This window comes from Puma concolor, chromosome E3 (genome assembly GCF_028749965.1).
Source record: "Puma concolor isolate L17-30 chromosome E3, mPumCon1.1.hap2, whole genome shotgun sequence".
NCBI classification, from domain to species: Eukaryota; Metazoa; Chordata; class Mammalia; order Carnivora; family Felidae; genus Puma; species Puma concolor.
In genome coordinates, this window is record NC_141682.1 from 41,085,610 (window position 1) to 41,099,911 (window position 14,302).

A 14,302-nucleotide genomic window follows, 5' to 3' on the forward strand; every position below is an offset into this window, starting at 1 on the left:
GGGTGTAGGACTGAGGCCCGTTTTGCATGCTGGCGATCAGCTGAGGGCCACTCCCGGCTTCTGGAGCCCAGCCACTCCTTGGCTCCCGGCCCCTCCACCTTCTCCAAAGCCACAAACAGTGGGTAGGAGTCTTTCTCGTGCTCCTGATCTCCATGACCTGCCCGGGAAAGGTCAATGCTTTTAAGGACACTTGTGAGGACACATTGGGCTTGTCCAGATAACCCAGGATGATCTGCTCCTTGACTTAATCCCAGATGAAGAGTCTCCTTTGCCACATAAGGCACATATTTACAGGCTCTAGGGATTAGGATGCGGACACCTTGGGGGGCCATCATTCTACCAATCGCAGACCCCAAAGCAATGACCCCAGGATCTGCCTTTGTTTGGGGGCCCCAAGGCGTCAGAGTCTGGGGGTGGCAGTGACCTCATTGCCTGTGCCTGTGGCACAGCCTGTGGCTGGCTGTTTCCACTTGTTGGGCTTTTCTCCATTTGGGGCTGAGTCACCTGCTGCTGTCTAGCAAGATGGCCCAGACTCTGCAGGCTTGGCTGCACCACACACCTGGGGGAGTCTCCACAGGTCCATGGGGCTGTGGGTTTCTGCATAACAAGCTCTCGGGTAATTCCGCTGCCAGGCTGGGGGCTGCAGCCTTGCCCACCCTCAGTGCTCCCCCAGCCACGCTCAGTGCTCCCCTCACCACCCCCACTGCTCCCCGGCCACCCTCGATGCTCCCTGACTGCCCCTAGTGCTCCCCAGCCGCCTCCCAGTGCTCCCCGGCTGCCCCCAGTGCTTCCCCGGCTACCCCTCAGTGCTTTCCGGCTGCCCGCAATGCTCCCCCAGCCAGCATAGTGCTCCCCCAGCCAGCATAGTGCTCCCCCAGCCAGCATAGTGCTCTCAGCTGCCCCCAATGTTCCTTGGCCACCCCCTAGTGCTCCCCAGATGGCCCCAGTGCTCCCCCGACCACCCACAGTGTTCCCCTGCTGCCCTTAGTGCTCCCCGGCCACCTAGCAGTGCTCCCGGCTGCCCCCAGTGCTTCCCCGGCCACCCCTCAATGCTTTCTGGCCGCCCTCAGTACTCCCTGGCCACCCCCGATGCTCCCCCAGCCACCCGCGGAGCTCCCCGGCTGACATCAATGCTCCCTGGCCGCCTCCAATGCTCCCCCAGCCAGCACAGAGAAGCAGGCTTGGCCCTCCTCTCAATGCCAGGTCACGCTCCTCATTCGAGCCCCTTCACCCGCAGCCCTGGGGTGTGTGAGTCTCCTTCCCGAGGGCCGAGCACCCGCTCATTCCGTCTGGACGTGGAGCGGCCCCGCCCCGGACAGGGCTCCGCAGACGCTAGCACAGGGCTATGCGTCCTCCCTCCAAAGAGGGGAAAGCAGGCGGCCTGGCAGGAGGCCCCTGGACAATAAGATCGCAGGGGGGCGGCGGCGGGCGAGCCAGGCAGCCGCCGTGTGAAGCCCCCTTCCCGTGCGCCCCGGGCGCAGAGACGCTGCGAGCCGCCCCCGGGCGGGGCTTCCTCGAGGTGAGCAAACCCGGAAGGGGACGCTCCCGGGACTGCAGGAAACGGGTCTCGTGCCGGCCCACCCCTCGCTGGCTCTTCTCCAGGTCGCTCTGCTGGCCCGCCTCTCTCTCTCTCTCTCTCTCTCTCTCTCTCTCTCTCTCTCTCTCTCTCTCAATCTCTCTCCCTCCCTCCCTCTCTTTTTCTCCCTCCTTCCCTCTCTCCCTGTCTCTCTGTCTCTGTTTGTCTCTCTGTCTCTGTCTCCTCCAGGGGAAGCCTGGCTGCAGCTCCCAGGGCTGGGCGGGTTGCCTCCTTCCAGCCTGAGACACGGGGGTGGGGGAAGCCGGCGTGGCCAACAGCACCTGGAGCTGGCGGTGGGGTGCTGACCAGGACGGCGTCACCGAGGCCGCGTGCCCGTCATCCCCGTGCGATGCAAGCCGTGTTTCTTGGCGGTCTTAATGGACTTCAAGAGGTGAGTGTAACCACTATTCCCATTTTACAGAAGAGAAGACGGAGGCTGTGAGGACCTCACTGAAGCCCTTGCTGCTGAGAAAAGCCCCCGCCGGGCCTTCAGCCCAGATCTGCCTGGTCTGGAGCCCAGACCCTTCCTCTCTCAGGATCCTGATGGGGTGTGTGGGGCCCAACGGGGCACCTCGGGATCCAGGAGGCAGAGGGTGGAGGCGGGGTCGCTGCAGCAAAGGTTTCCAGGAGGAGGTGGGAGCCGGGGCTTTTGCAGAAGTCGGACGGGGAAGGCTGGTCTCCAGAGAGGGTCCCGGGGCCACTGGGGAGGCCTGGCCCGCGGGGCCGACCCGCCCTAGGTGGGAATTCGCCTGTGCCCCCTCTTGCAATCATGTCCTGGGGTGGTTTGTGCGTCTGTCCCTGCCCCAGCTGAGGATATGCCCGGAGAGAATGCTCGAGGCTCTAGAACCCCTTCTGCCCAGACTAGGGAAAAAATCAGAGCCACGTCGCACTCCTGAGAGGGGCAAGAAGCGGCAAGCCTGGCCAGAACCAGGGGTGGGCATATAAGTTGTAACCCACGGGCTCCTGGGGGTGCTCAGGCCCTTAAGTGCCCGGCTCTTGATTTCTGCTCAGGTCATGATCTCATGGTTTGTGAGTTTGAGTCCCGCGTGGGGCTCTGTGCTGGGTGTGGAGCCTGCTTGGGACTCTCTCTCTCTCTCTCTCTGCCCCTCCCCCACCCGGCTATTTTTCTCTCTCTCTCAAAAAAAACCAAAAAAACAAAAATCATAACCCAAGACCCTCTGGGTCACCTCCGTTCCTGGCTCCCTCTTGCTCCCTCCCCCTTCCCTCTGCTCTTTGGGTTTAATGGTCTCTTTCAGCTCCAGGTTCTGGTGACTTGGAATAAAAAAGAATGAGCAGATTTGTCAGCCTTCCTCTAAGCAGGGTGGTCACGCTCCCCAGGCTGAGAGAGGCCACCTTCAGTCCGGGGGGCCAGGGCCGGGTCGGGGACAGGGTCACGTCCCCTGTCTGACGGGCCCCGTGCTCTGTGTCGAGGGTGCAGACGCAGAGGAGATTCAGCTGTACGCAGAGAGCACACACAGGCAGGTCAGAGTCAGAAGGTTGGGAGGAGGAAGAGGGGCAGGGAGCCAGCCAAGGACACTTGCGGGTGACTGAGGATCGTCACAGGCACCCAGGGGCCCGGTGACTCATGAAGGCACACACACGCTCCAGCCTGACAGAGGCCCTCCTGCCTGCCCAGGACCGATGAGTACGCCCTGGCCGGGGTACTCTGAGGCCAGCACCCCATTCCCGTGGGCCCAGACGCCAAGCCAGGGTGACAGGGCCACCCCAGGTGTCTTTTTTTTAAGTTTATTTTTGAGAGAGAGCATGAGCAGGGGAGGGGCAGAGAGAGAGGGGGACACAGAATCAGAAGCAGGCTCCAGGCTCTGAGCTGTCACTATAGAGCCCGATGCGGGGCTCAAACTCATGAACCTTGAGATCATGACCTGAGCTGAAGTGGGACGCTTAACCGACTGAGCCACCCAGGCACCCCTGGGCCACCCCAAGGATCTTTAAACCACCACACCTGGGCATGTGGGTACCTGGCTGGATGAGAGTAGGTGAGAGGCTCACACCTGCCAGGACCAGGGTGTCGCTGGGGGTGCAGAGGACCGGGGACCCTGGTCTCCCCTCCCTCGCCACTTAGTCTCAGTGCAGCCATAGTTGCAGGGTGGGGAGGAGGAGGGAGAGTGCGGAGAGTTATTTTATTTAGTAAGTGAAGACACAGGATGCCCACTTAAATTTGAATGTTGGATAAATCAATAATTCTTTCGCCTGAGCATGTCCTATGCTTATATTTAAGATGTATTGTTTATCTGAAATCTGAATTTAACTGTGCATCCTGTGTTATATCTGGCGACCCTGTGGGCAGGTCCAAAGCCCGAGAAGGCTGAGGAGTGGGTGCCCGAGGTGGGCGGTGAGGTGGCGGGAGGTACCCTGCACGCTGAGAGTCCAGGGCCTGAGCATGCTTTCTTGTCTCGTTGGACTTCACTTACAAAACACATGCTCAAGGATAGCAAGAGTTTTAAGACAGTTGCAGGAGAGTGTCAGGCCAAGTGTGGGGTCCTTCTGAGAGGAAGCGCTGTGTGGTGCGATTGCAAAGGGCCACACCCATGAAGCTAGCCTTGGGTATGTCCCCCGATATGTATATTAGAAGTTAAACTTGAGAGGGGCGCCTGGGTGGCTCCGTTGGTTGAGCATCTGAATTCAGCTCAGGTCACGATCTCACAGTTCATGGGTTCGACCCCTGCATCGGGCTCCTTGCTATCGGCACAGAGCCTGCTTCAGACCCTCGGTCCCCCCTCTCTCTCTGCCCCTTCCCTGCTGTTCTCTCTCTTTCTGTCTCTCTCAAAAATGTAAATAAAACAGGGGCGCCTGGGTGGCTCCGTCAGTTAAGTGTCCGACTTTAGCTCAGGTCATGATTTCACGGTTCATGGGTTCGAGCCCCGCGTCAGGCTCTGTGCTGACACCTTAGAGTTTGCAGCCTGCTTCACATTCTGTGTCTCCCTCTCTCTCTCCCCCTCCCTTGCTTGTGCTCTGTCTCTCTCTCTCAAAAATAAACGTTTAAAAAAAATTAAAAAAAAACATAAAAAAAGAAATTAAACTTGAGAAAATTTAAAATATTTATTAACTGATTTAAAAATAATAATAAAAAATTAAAAAACAAATAAAAATAACAATAATAAATCCCTTAGCGGTTAACTACAAGTAACATGTTTTTATGAAAAATAATTTTATTTCAAAAAAAGAATTTTATTAAAAAAAACCCCACCGGAATTAGCAAGATCTGCTTTTACATTTTTGCAAGTCTTTTTACTATTTGGCCTCACAGAAGATTCCGGAAGACAGCTGGATTCGCATATCTGCCGTTGCATGCACCCATTTAAAGCGGCCACTGCCACACTCAATTTTAGAACGTTTTCATCGCCCCCAAAAGAAGTCTCATACCCAGTAGCGATCACACCCCACTCCCTGCTTCCTGGCCCCTGGCGACCACTGGGCTACTTCCTGCCTTTCTGGATTTGCTTATTCCAGACATTTGATATGAGTGGAATCATACAATAGGTGGCCTTTCGTGACTGGCTTCTGTCACTGAAGGTGATGTTCTCAAGGTTCATCCACGCTGCGGGGTGTGTCTGTGCCCCCTTCCTTTTGATTTGATTTTATTTTTTTAATAGTTTTTTAATGTTTATTTACTTTTGAGACAGAGAGAGACAGAGCATGAACAGGGGAAGGGAGACCCAGAAACCAAAGCAGGCTCCAGGCTCTGAACTGTCAGCACAGAGCCCGACGCGGGGCTTGAACCCACAAACCGTGAGATCATGACCTGAGCCGAAGTCCGACGCTCAACCGACTGAGCCACCCAGATGCCCCCATTTGCTCATTTTTAAAATGCATTGTCTGTTTTTTTTTTTTTAAATTGTAATAGCTTTTTATAAAGTCTAGATATGAGCCTCTTACTGGACGTATGATGTATAAATATGTTCTCCAGGCTGGGGGGCTGCCTCACAAGTCGGGTACTCAAATGTCAAGAAGTGGAGGAGAGAAGCTCCAGCTGGAATGTTCTTCTGGGATCGCCAGCATGCAGGGGGGAGTCTAAACCCCGAGACCGTTCTCCCTCGCCCGGGGGTGATGGCTGAGGACGGGACAGAGAAGCCTGGGGTCCCCCAACATTTAGAGTCAGGGGCCGGAGGGGGAGCCAGCCTTGGGACGGGGAAGCTGTGGCCACTGACACAGGAGGGCAGCCAGGAGACGATGCTGTTCTGGAGCCCAAGTAAAGGACGTCTTTGCGGGCGGGGGTCATCCGCTGTGCCGAGTGCGCTCATCCACTCGCCTCACCTCGCGCGGCGACCTGGTCTGTGGTGGGGGCCGTCCTGCGTGCTGCTGCTAACACCCCTTTCCGCTTGTGACAACCAAAGATGTCCAGACATCGTGGAGCATCCCACAGCGGGACAAATCACCCCAGCTGAGAACCCCCGCGTCGGGTGCGTTTAGGGACAGGGAGGCCTGTCTTAGCCACCTCCTGTGAAAGGCCTGAGAAAATTGAAACTTAAAAGCTTAAGTTACGGGAAACTGAAACCTAACCAAGCTTAACCAGCTTGTTCCGCTTCTGTACAATTGCTTGGCGCGCCCATGTATTCCTGATCAATCATTATTGCCTGGCACATCCGTATATTCTTGATCAACCATTGTTACTTGGCACATCCGTGTATTCCTGATCAATCATTGTGATACCTGTACCCCCGGTTGTGGTCTGACCTAAAGGCAGGAACCAATCGAATACTGTTAAGTGTCCAACTTTAAACACCAACCAATCGCAGCTCTGTAACTGTGGAAAATTCCTGATTTCCCCATGACTTGTTTGTACCTGTCTATAAAAGGGGTGTAAAAACCTCTCTCAGGGCCTCTGGGCGTCACCGGCAACGGGGGCGCAGAGGTCCAGGTTCGAACCTGCAATAAATGACCCTTGCTGCTTAGCTTTGACTCTGGACTCTGGTGGTTCGTTTTTGGGGGTCTCTTAGACTCTGGGCGTTTCACCTGTGCACGGTGGACGCTCAACACCCGATACTGGACAGATGACACCAGTCGCGGCTTACCAGTGACGTGGATTAATGGCCCAGCCACGCAGGGCCACGGCAGTTGCACTTGGGAACAGAGTGAGCCCGCCGGGGCTGTGGGCGGCAGGCTTTGTGGTAGCAAGACGGCGAGGTGCTCCCTTCCTGTGGGAGCACCTGACGGGCCCATGTGAACAATCTCGTGGGCTGACAAGGGACCTGAAGCCCGCTGTTCAGGGCCGAGCAGGTGCTGTGCTCCGTCTGACAAGGACGAGCCTCTCCGTGGGAGCTGGAGGGAGGCTCCAGCTCGGTCGCTCGAGGCCCCCTGGTTTCAGGTGTCAAGGCAGGATGTCACATCGGGTCTTAATTCTAGGCCTTCCACTGAAGGCCCCTGGGCTCCTGCATGGCAGGGGCCGAAGCCGTCCCATGGCCGGGTCACTGGGGAAGGCCCGGTGTCGCCAGCAGGGTCAGTGTGTGAACACGGCTGTGACTGCTTCCCTTGAGATGCCCGTGGCCTGGAGCTCGGTGGGACCGTTCCTCCCCACTCCCCACTCCTACGCGCTTCGGTCGACTTCCTTTTCTACGTTGTATTCACCTGTGCAAATGTTTGCGTGCCCAGCTCCCGGAGTGGAGCTGCGTTTCGGAGGAGAGAGGCTCTCGCTCTCCCTGCTTGTTTAATTCTTTTCCTCTCCCAGGGACACTCAGCGTCTCTTTACTCCTGCACGCACGCACAGGTCCTGTCTGAGGGGCGATTAAGAAAGCTTTGCCTTTCTGCCCTGGAAGTGAACCTGCAGCGAAAGGTGATTCACCGGAAAAGAGTGAGTGTGCATGTTGTCTGCTCCTGGTAGGAGTCAGCGCTGGGAGGACCGTGCGGGTTCCGGCGTCTGTCCCTCCGGCTCGGATCGCAGGCTGCAGGCAGCGCGTCCGTTTTCGCTGTAGATGGACGGGCAGAAAATCAATGTTTTGCTCTGCTGACAAAGACACCCCTGACAGCTCAAAGGCAGGAGACCATTAAATACCACAGATACACAATTCACGGCGGAGGTGAAGCTTCGAGCGACCACTGGGCGTGCCCCCTGCCCCCCCACCCCAGGAGTGCGGTGGCTGAGATGCGGGAGAGCAGAGTTTTTTCTTGTTTTTTTTTTTGTTTTTTGTTTTTTTTTAACATTTGAAAACTTTTTATTATAAAAAAATTGTAGACTTAAGAAGCGTCCCGGAGATGGGGCGCCTGGGTGGCTCAGTCAGTTAAGCGGCCGACTTCGGCTCAGGTCATGATCTCGCGGTCCGTGAGTTCGAGCCCTGCGGCGGGCTCTGTGCTGACAGCTCGCAGCCTGGAGCCCGCTTCGGATTCCGTGTCTCCCCCTCTCGCTCTGCCCCTCCCCCGCTCACGTTCTGTCTCTCTCTTTCTCAAAAATAAATAAACATTAAAAAAATTAAAACTTTCGCCCCTACTCTTGGCATTTGTTGGTGCATGGATCGTTTGGTTTGAGTTCCAGAAGCTCTATGAACAGCCTTCCCTCCCCTCCTCTGCAGAATCAGACTCAGGCTGCCAATAGCCTTGAGGCAAAGTCCTTGTAAAGTCGGCTGCGAGTTAGCGGACCCAGGGAAACTGTCACTACGTGTGTCACACATCAAGGTGACACAATTACGTGAGCGGCTCCAAGAAGCCGTTCTGTCCACATATTCCTGTGACAGAAATGACCCAGGGGCTCTGCTCGTGTCTTAGGTTCTGGTTGCCCATGTGACTTTTAGGGTTCGATCAGAAGTCACCCGTGTCTTCAAGCCCACATCGCTGCCACCAGCGTGTCACTTCTGTCAAGAGGCATGTATGCAATTAATACACACACGGGAAACTAATTATAACAAACACATCAGGTATCAGCAGCAGAGCACAAATCCGGCCTTCCATTGACTGATGCCAATCATCTTGGACACACACGCCCTCAGCCCTGGTTTTACACCTTCGGGACTGTTCTACTTTGTGTCGGTCTGTCACTTTGCGAGTGTGCTCACCGCGGGCTCCGCTTGGCGATGCACCTGGGGTATGTGTGCACAGAATCGCGAGGGTGTTTCTCGCTGCCTATAGTCTCGCTGCTTTGTTCCGACTCTTCTCTGGTATGCGACGGAAAGCGTACGAGAAAAGAATAAAGAAGTAAGACCCGAAAGGCCGAGCCGGGAGATTAACTGATGGGGGTCACGGGGGCAGCCAAGGCTGGGAGGCTGGTGTGCACCTGCCGGAGACCAGGCTCCCACAGTCTCAGCCACTGGCCTTCTGGGCGGAACGCTTCGTCCTCCCTGGCCTGGTGGGCGTGGCCTGCCAGTCGCTGGCACAAGCCACAGACAGGGGCCCCTCACTCCAGAACTTTCCAAGGTGGCCCACCTACTGCTGGACGGATGGGCCACTCCAGCATTCCTCCCTCCAGCGGCGCGGGCCGAGGACAAGGCTCCCGCAAAGGGCAGGGATCTTGAGTTCAGCTTTCAGCCCCAGAGCCCAGCCCAGGGCCTGCCCTCCCCCAGCCCGGCTCTGTGCTCAGCGAAGCTTCCTGTGGGTGAATCAGGGGAGGCGCTCAAGCCCCCAAAACCTCGCGGGCCTCCGGAACATCCGGAATGTTCTCCAACAGAGCACCCTGTTTGCTCAGCGCTTGATGTTGAGTGCGTGGCGCTCGATGTCGGTTGACGGTGTCTTGCGTCGATGAAGTGTTCGGCTCGGGCTGGGAGCGAGGGGACAGGAGGCGGTGCTGTTCCCCTGTGGTTGGGCAGCCCAAACGCAAGCCCCGGGGCTGGACATGCGTGTGCGGATCCCCCCCTGCAAACTTCAGAGGAAAGTCTCAGAGTTATTTCGGGGCCGAGGACACTTGCGTGTCATAAGAGAGAATCGCAGACCCGCTTCGAGGGGCTTTCAGGTGAGGGGCTGGATGGAATTGTTTTGAATTAGTTGTCATTGCTGGGCGGGGGCGACTGTGCCCCTTGCCTGTGGGCCGGAAAGAGTCCAAGGAAGTGGCTTTGTGATTCTCCCCTGTGAGTCAGGTGAGTGGGGATTGAGGGGCTGAGGGCTGCCGGTCGGTTCACTTACAGCGTCCAGAACCCTACTTGTCCCGGGGGAGGGCACCGCAAAATACGGGCCTGGCTGGGGCTCGTCGACCAAGGGGGGGGGTCGTGCTGGTAAGGGACTGCTGTCATGGTCACCTCTTCTCGCACCCAGACTTTTCCATGGATCAGGGCCCCCGGCACAACACTGGGCCCACCTGGCTAATTCAGCATCACCATATTGTGAAGGCAGATGATTAGAACCCTCAAGTCCCTCTTGCCAGGGAACCTAACGTCACATCTTGGGGGTTAGGATGTGGCTGTCTTTGGGGGGCCGTTGTTCTGCGGACAAGACCCACCACCAAGAGGTTTCGAGCCCCCGAGGGTGCATCCCAGACATGCCATGCAGAGAAGGCTCTCTGCATAGCTGCTGCTAGTTGGCTGGGTGGCTGGGTGGCTGGGTGGCTGGGTGGCTCGGTGGCCAGTGCCAGGAGGCAGAATCTCAGTACCTGGTGCCTCCGCTCCTGCAGACATTAATAGGACGTCGAGATGACCACGGGCTTCGTTCACGTCTCATTCAAGACAGAACGAGAATGTTCCGGAGCCACAGGAGGAAAACAGAAACTGGTAAGAGGAAGTTTAATGACAGATTTGATTTAACTCGCTATAGTAGCATTTTAACGTGTGGTTAATATACATTATCACGAAGTTATCTTACATTCTTGTTTTTTGTTCTTAGCCTTTGAGGTCCGACGTGTCTTTTACATTTACGGCACATCTCAATTCAGACCAGCCGCGTTTCAAAATGTTTTTATTTTTAATTATTTAGGGGTGGGGGAGGGGCAGAGGGAGACAGAATCCCAAGCAGGCTCCGTGCTGTCAGCACAGAGCCCGATGCGAGGCTTGAATTCGTGAACCGTGAGCTCATGACCTGAGGTGCAATCAAGAGTCGAATGCTTGGGGCGCCTGGGTGGCGCAGTCGGTTAAGCGTCCGACTTCAGCCAGGTCACGATCTCGCGGTCCGTGAGTTCGAGCCCCGCGTCGGGCTCTGGGCTGATGGCTCAGAGCCTGGAGCCTGTTTCCGATTCCGTGTCTCCCTCTCTCTCTGCCCCTCCCCCGTTCATGCTCTGTCTCCCTCTGTCCCAAAATAAATAAAAACGTTGAAAAAAAAAATTAAAAAAAAAAAAAAAAAAAAAGAGTCCAATGCTTGACTGACTGAGTCACCCTGGTGCCCTCAGACCAGTCACATTTCAAAGGCCACACGTGGCTGGTGGCCCCTGTATCAGCCACTGCGTTTCCAAATCCCTAGGAATTCACAGAGAAAACGGTTTCTAGTTCAGAAGAAACATTCCCTGTTTCAGGTGGAGACATAACCATGTGGCAAGTTACTGTCACTGTCCTGCCTCCCTCCCTCCTTCTCTCCTTCCGTCTTTTGGGGACCGGGGCTGTTCTCCTCACCCCCGGAGGGGGCTTGCGTGAGTCACTTACCGTTTTAAAGCTTCTGTTTATCCGCCTGTAACGTGGAGAAGGTGGTTCTTTCTCCCCCGCATTGTCAAAAGGCCTAAACAGCACGCTCCTGGCACTGGTACTGGACGGATGGGGGTCCCTGTCCTCACCGTCATGGCGATCAGACCCGCTGTGGGCCCGGCTATTGGCCGGCTGCCACCGGGAGCTCCCTGCCCCAGAGGCAGGGTGGTTAAAGGTTTTTCTAAAAACTAGGAAATGATGTAAGTCCAGTGCTAAACCCCCGGTGCTCTAAGGTCAGAAAACAACCCTGTGACCTGGAGGAGACAAAAGCCCTGCGCGGGGCCTCCTGGGACTCTGTGTCGAAGAGCAGGACAAAATCCCTGCTCCGTCGTCTGTTCCAGCACCAGGGCGTGTGGCCAGTCCTACTCAGGTGTCACGTGGAGTAAATTCTCTTGATTCCTTGGTGGTTGAGTCACTGTGTGTCCCGGGGCCTGGCTTCCTCTCCAGGAGCAATCGGGGTTAGGGAAAAGACCTCTCAAACGGGTCAGCAGCCTGCAAGGGTAAACAGAGGCATCCTGGCATGTGGCTGTGAGGTCCCTGCCCCTTTTGTGGACGATTTGACATGCCTCAGCAGCACGGTGACAGGTACCCTAGAAGCCCGAGGGACCAGGCAGACGGCCCTCAGTGCTCCCATGCTTTTCTGCTGGCAAAGAAGCTTTGCAGTGCAGGGTGATTAACAATCCTGGGAGGGCTGTGTGGCTTTTCTCGAATTACTAAGAGAAGGGTCCCCCTTCTTTGTCATTTAAAACAATTTTCTTTATGTTTATTTTTTAAAATTTTTTATTTATTTTCGAGAGAGAGAGAGGGAGACACAGAATCCGAAGCAGGCTCCAGGCTCTGAGCCATCAGCCCAGAGCCCGACGCGGGGCTTGAACTCACGGACCGCGAGATCGTGACCTGGCTGAAGACGGACGCTCAACCGACTGCGCCCCCCAGGCGCCCCAAAATGGTTCAGCTTCTGAAAGCAGTTTTACTGAATTGCTGTGGACTACAGATGGCTTACCAAGGGACGGGGTTTCCTTGTGTCCCCAGAAAGTAGAACATTAGAAAGACATCAACCATACCCCAAACAAGTACCTGCAATAACCCTTCCCTCCACATCTTTTAGTCCTACGTGCAAAGCTGTGTTCCCCGGGGGCTCGGCTCTCGGAAAGGCTCCTGCTTCTCAATTAGGAGAGTTTTGGAAATCCAGGCTTGAAAAACCATTGCCGTCCAAAAGCCCGTCTGGGCTCAGAGGTCTGTTCTCCCGCAGTTTCTTCTGTCAAGTGTCAACAGTCTGATCAGAAGAGTCCCTTCCCAGGGGGCTGGGGCTGTTGGAGACGTGCCGGCAGGGGGCTTAGGGCAGGGCCCATCGGGGAGCGTGACTGTCTGTGCCTGCCGAGACTTAGTGGCTCTGGTTACTTTATTACTGCAAGTTTTCAGATCCGAACGGTCTGATGAGAGTTCGTAATAAGAATGCGGTAACTTCGCAGGGAATCTGGTTTTCTCCAGGGCACACAAAACAAGGTAATAAAACCGTTCTGAGTTTTTTTTTTTTTTAGACAAAGTGTCTCTAAGGCTAATGATTAAGCCTGTTTTCAAAACAGTCACTGAATATTACATCTGATTTATAACAGTGAACGGACATAGTTTTTGTAAAGGAAAAAATCTCATGACAGAACATGTAATTATTCTGAGACATAATCCTCTTTTTTTTTTTTTTAAGCCAACAATATCAAGTAGATTCAATAAGTCTTTGGAGTAGACATCTTTTTTTTTTTTTTTTTAATGTTTCTTTATTTTAGAGGCGGGGGAGAGAGTGGGAGAGGGTCAGAGAGAGAGGGAGACACAGAATCCGAGGCAGGCTCCAGGATCTGAGCTGTCAGGACAGAGGTCGATGCGGGGCTCGAACTCACAAACTGTCGAGATGGTGACCTGAGCCAAAGTCCGATGCTCAACCGGCTAAGCCACCCAGGCGCCCCGTAGCTCTGATGTGCATCTCTCACTGAGAATCTCTGGGCTAGAAAACGTTCCATTTAAATTAAAGAAGTAAGGTTGAGGACCCCATTCTAATAGTAACTGAACGTGTGACGTAATTTGATTCCCTTGTGGGCAAACAGAGGCATAGTGCCCCCAAGATACTGATAAGTACAGGAAATAGGATGGGATTATTTCATAAAGGGATTTGATCCGTATTTTCACCTATGTTAGCAACTATTTTAGAAGCCAGGCCATTAAAGAGGATCCAGGGGAGACTCCCAGGTAGCCCAGCATTTCGGAGACACTTCTGTAAATAACAGTTTCGTCCACCAACATGCCTGGGCGGTGGGCTGAGGGCCTCTTCTGACTTGGCCGCTCTTCCTGTGTTGTCCTCATGCTACCCACACAGGCACAAACCCAACTATTTCTAGCACCCACTTTTATAAGGAGAGAGAACAAACCTTTGTGGCCCTGGGAAGGATCTGCTGGCAAATCGTAGAGATGGTGTTAAGTGAAAAAGATACTCGGAGGGTTTTATTTATTTATTTTTTTCTGCATTTGGGACCCCATTCTAGGAACGCAAAAACGAAAACGTTGTCTGCGGAGATTCGGACACTTGGCTGAGATAGGGTCACGAGTGAGGCGCCTGGGTGGCTCAGTGGGTTAACCGTCCCACTTTGGCTCAGGTCATGATCTCGTGGTTCGTGGGTTCAAGCCCCGCGTCGGGCTCTGTGCTGACAGCTCAGAGCCTGGAGCCTGCTTCGGATTCTGTGTCTCCCTCTCTCTCTGCCCCTCACCCGCTTGCATTCTGTCTCTCTCTCTCTCTTGAAAATCAATAAACATTAAAAAAAAAACCTTAAAAAAAACATAGGGTCATGAGTGCCTGGGAACCAGTCCTAGGTTACCTATTTAATCAAAGTGGAAATAAAATTTTGAATGATAAGGCAATCTGCTGATAAAGAACATTAGCTCTTTTATAGGTGCAGTACCTCTGGGGGTTGGTTCTCCTCTTGAAAAATCGACAAAGTTGACATTGAGCACAGACACGTATTCTTTTTTTTTTTTTTTTTTTTACGTTTATTTTTATTTTGGGGACAGAGAGAGACAGAGCATGAACGGGGGAGGGGCAGAGAGAGAGGGAGACAGAATCGGAAACAGGCTCCAGGCTCTGAGCCATCAGCCCAGAGCCTGACGCGGGGCTCGAACTCATGGACCGTGAGAT

At 54.6% G+C, this 14,302-nt stretch overlaps 2 long non-coding RNA genes across 2 annotated transcripts; one reads left to right on the forward strand and one right to left on the reverse strand.

Annotated features, from left to right (window-relative positions):
* Positions 1–1,503: 1,503 nt before the first annotated feature.
* On the forward strand, positions 1,504–6,496 carry LOC147573219 (uncharacterized). Its single transcript, XR_015245310.1, has 2 exons — positions 1,504–1,967; positions 5,221–6,496. It is a non-coding gene; the product is annotated as an uncharacterized LOC147573219 (long non-coding RNA).
* Positions 6,497–10,390: 3,894 nt separating this feature from the next.
* On the reverse strand, positions 10,391–11,344 carry LOC147573220 (uncharacterized). The gene is made up of 3 exons (XR_015245309.1): positions 11,083–11,344; positions 10,811–10,899; positions 10,391–10,560 (listed from the first exon to the last, which is right to left on the reverse strand). It is a non-coding gene; the product is annotated as an uncharacterized LOC147573220 (long non-coding RNA).
* Between the last annotated feature and the right edge of the window lie 2,958 nt (positions 11,345–14,302).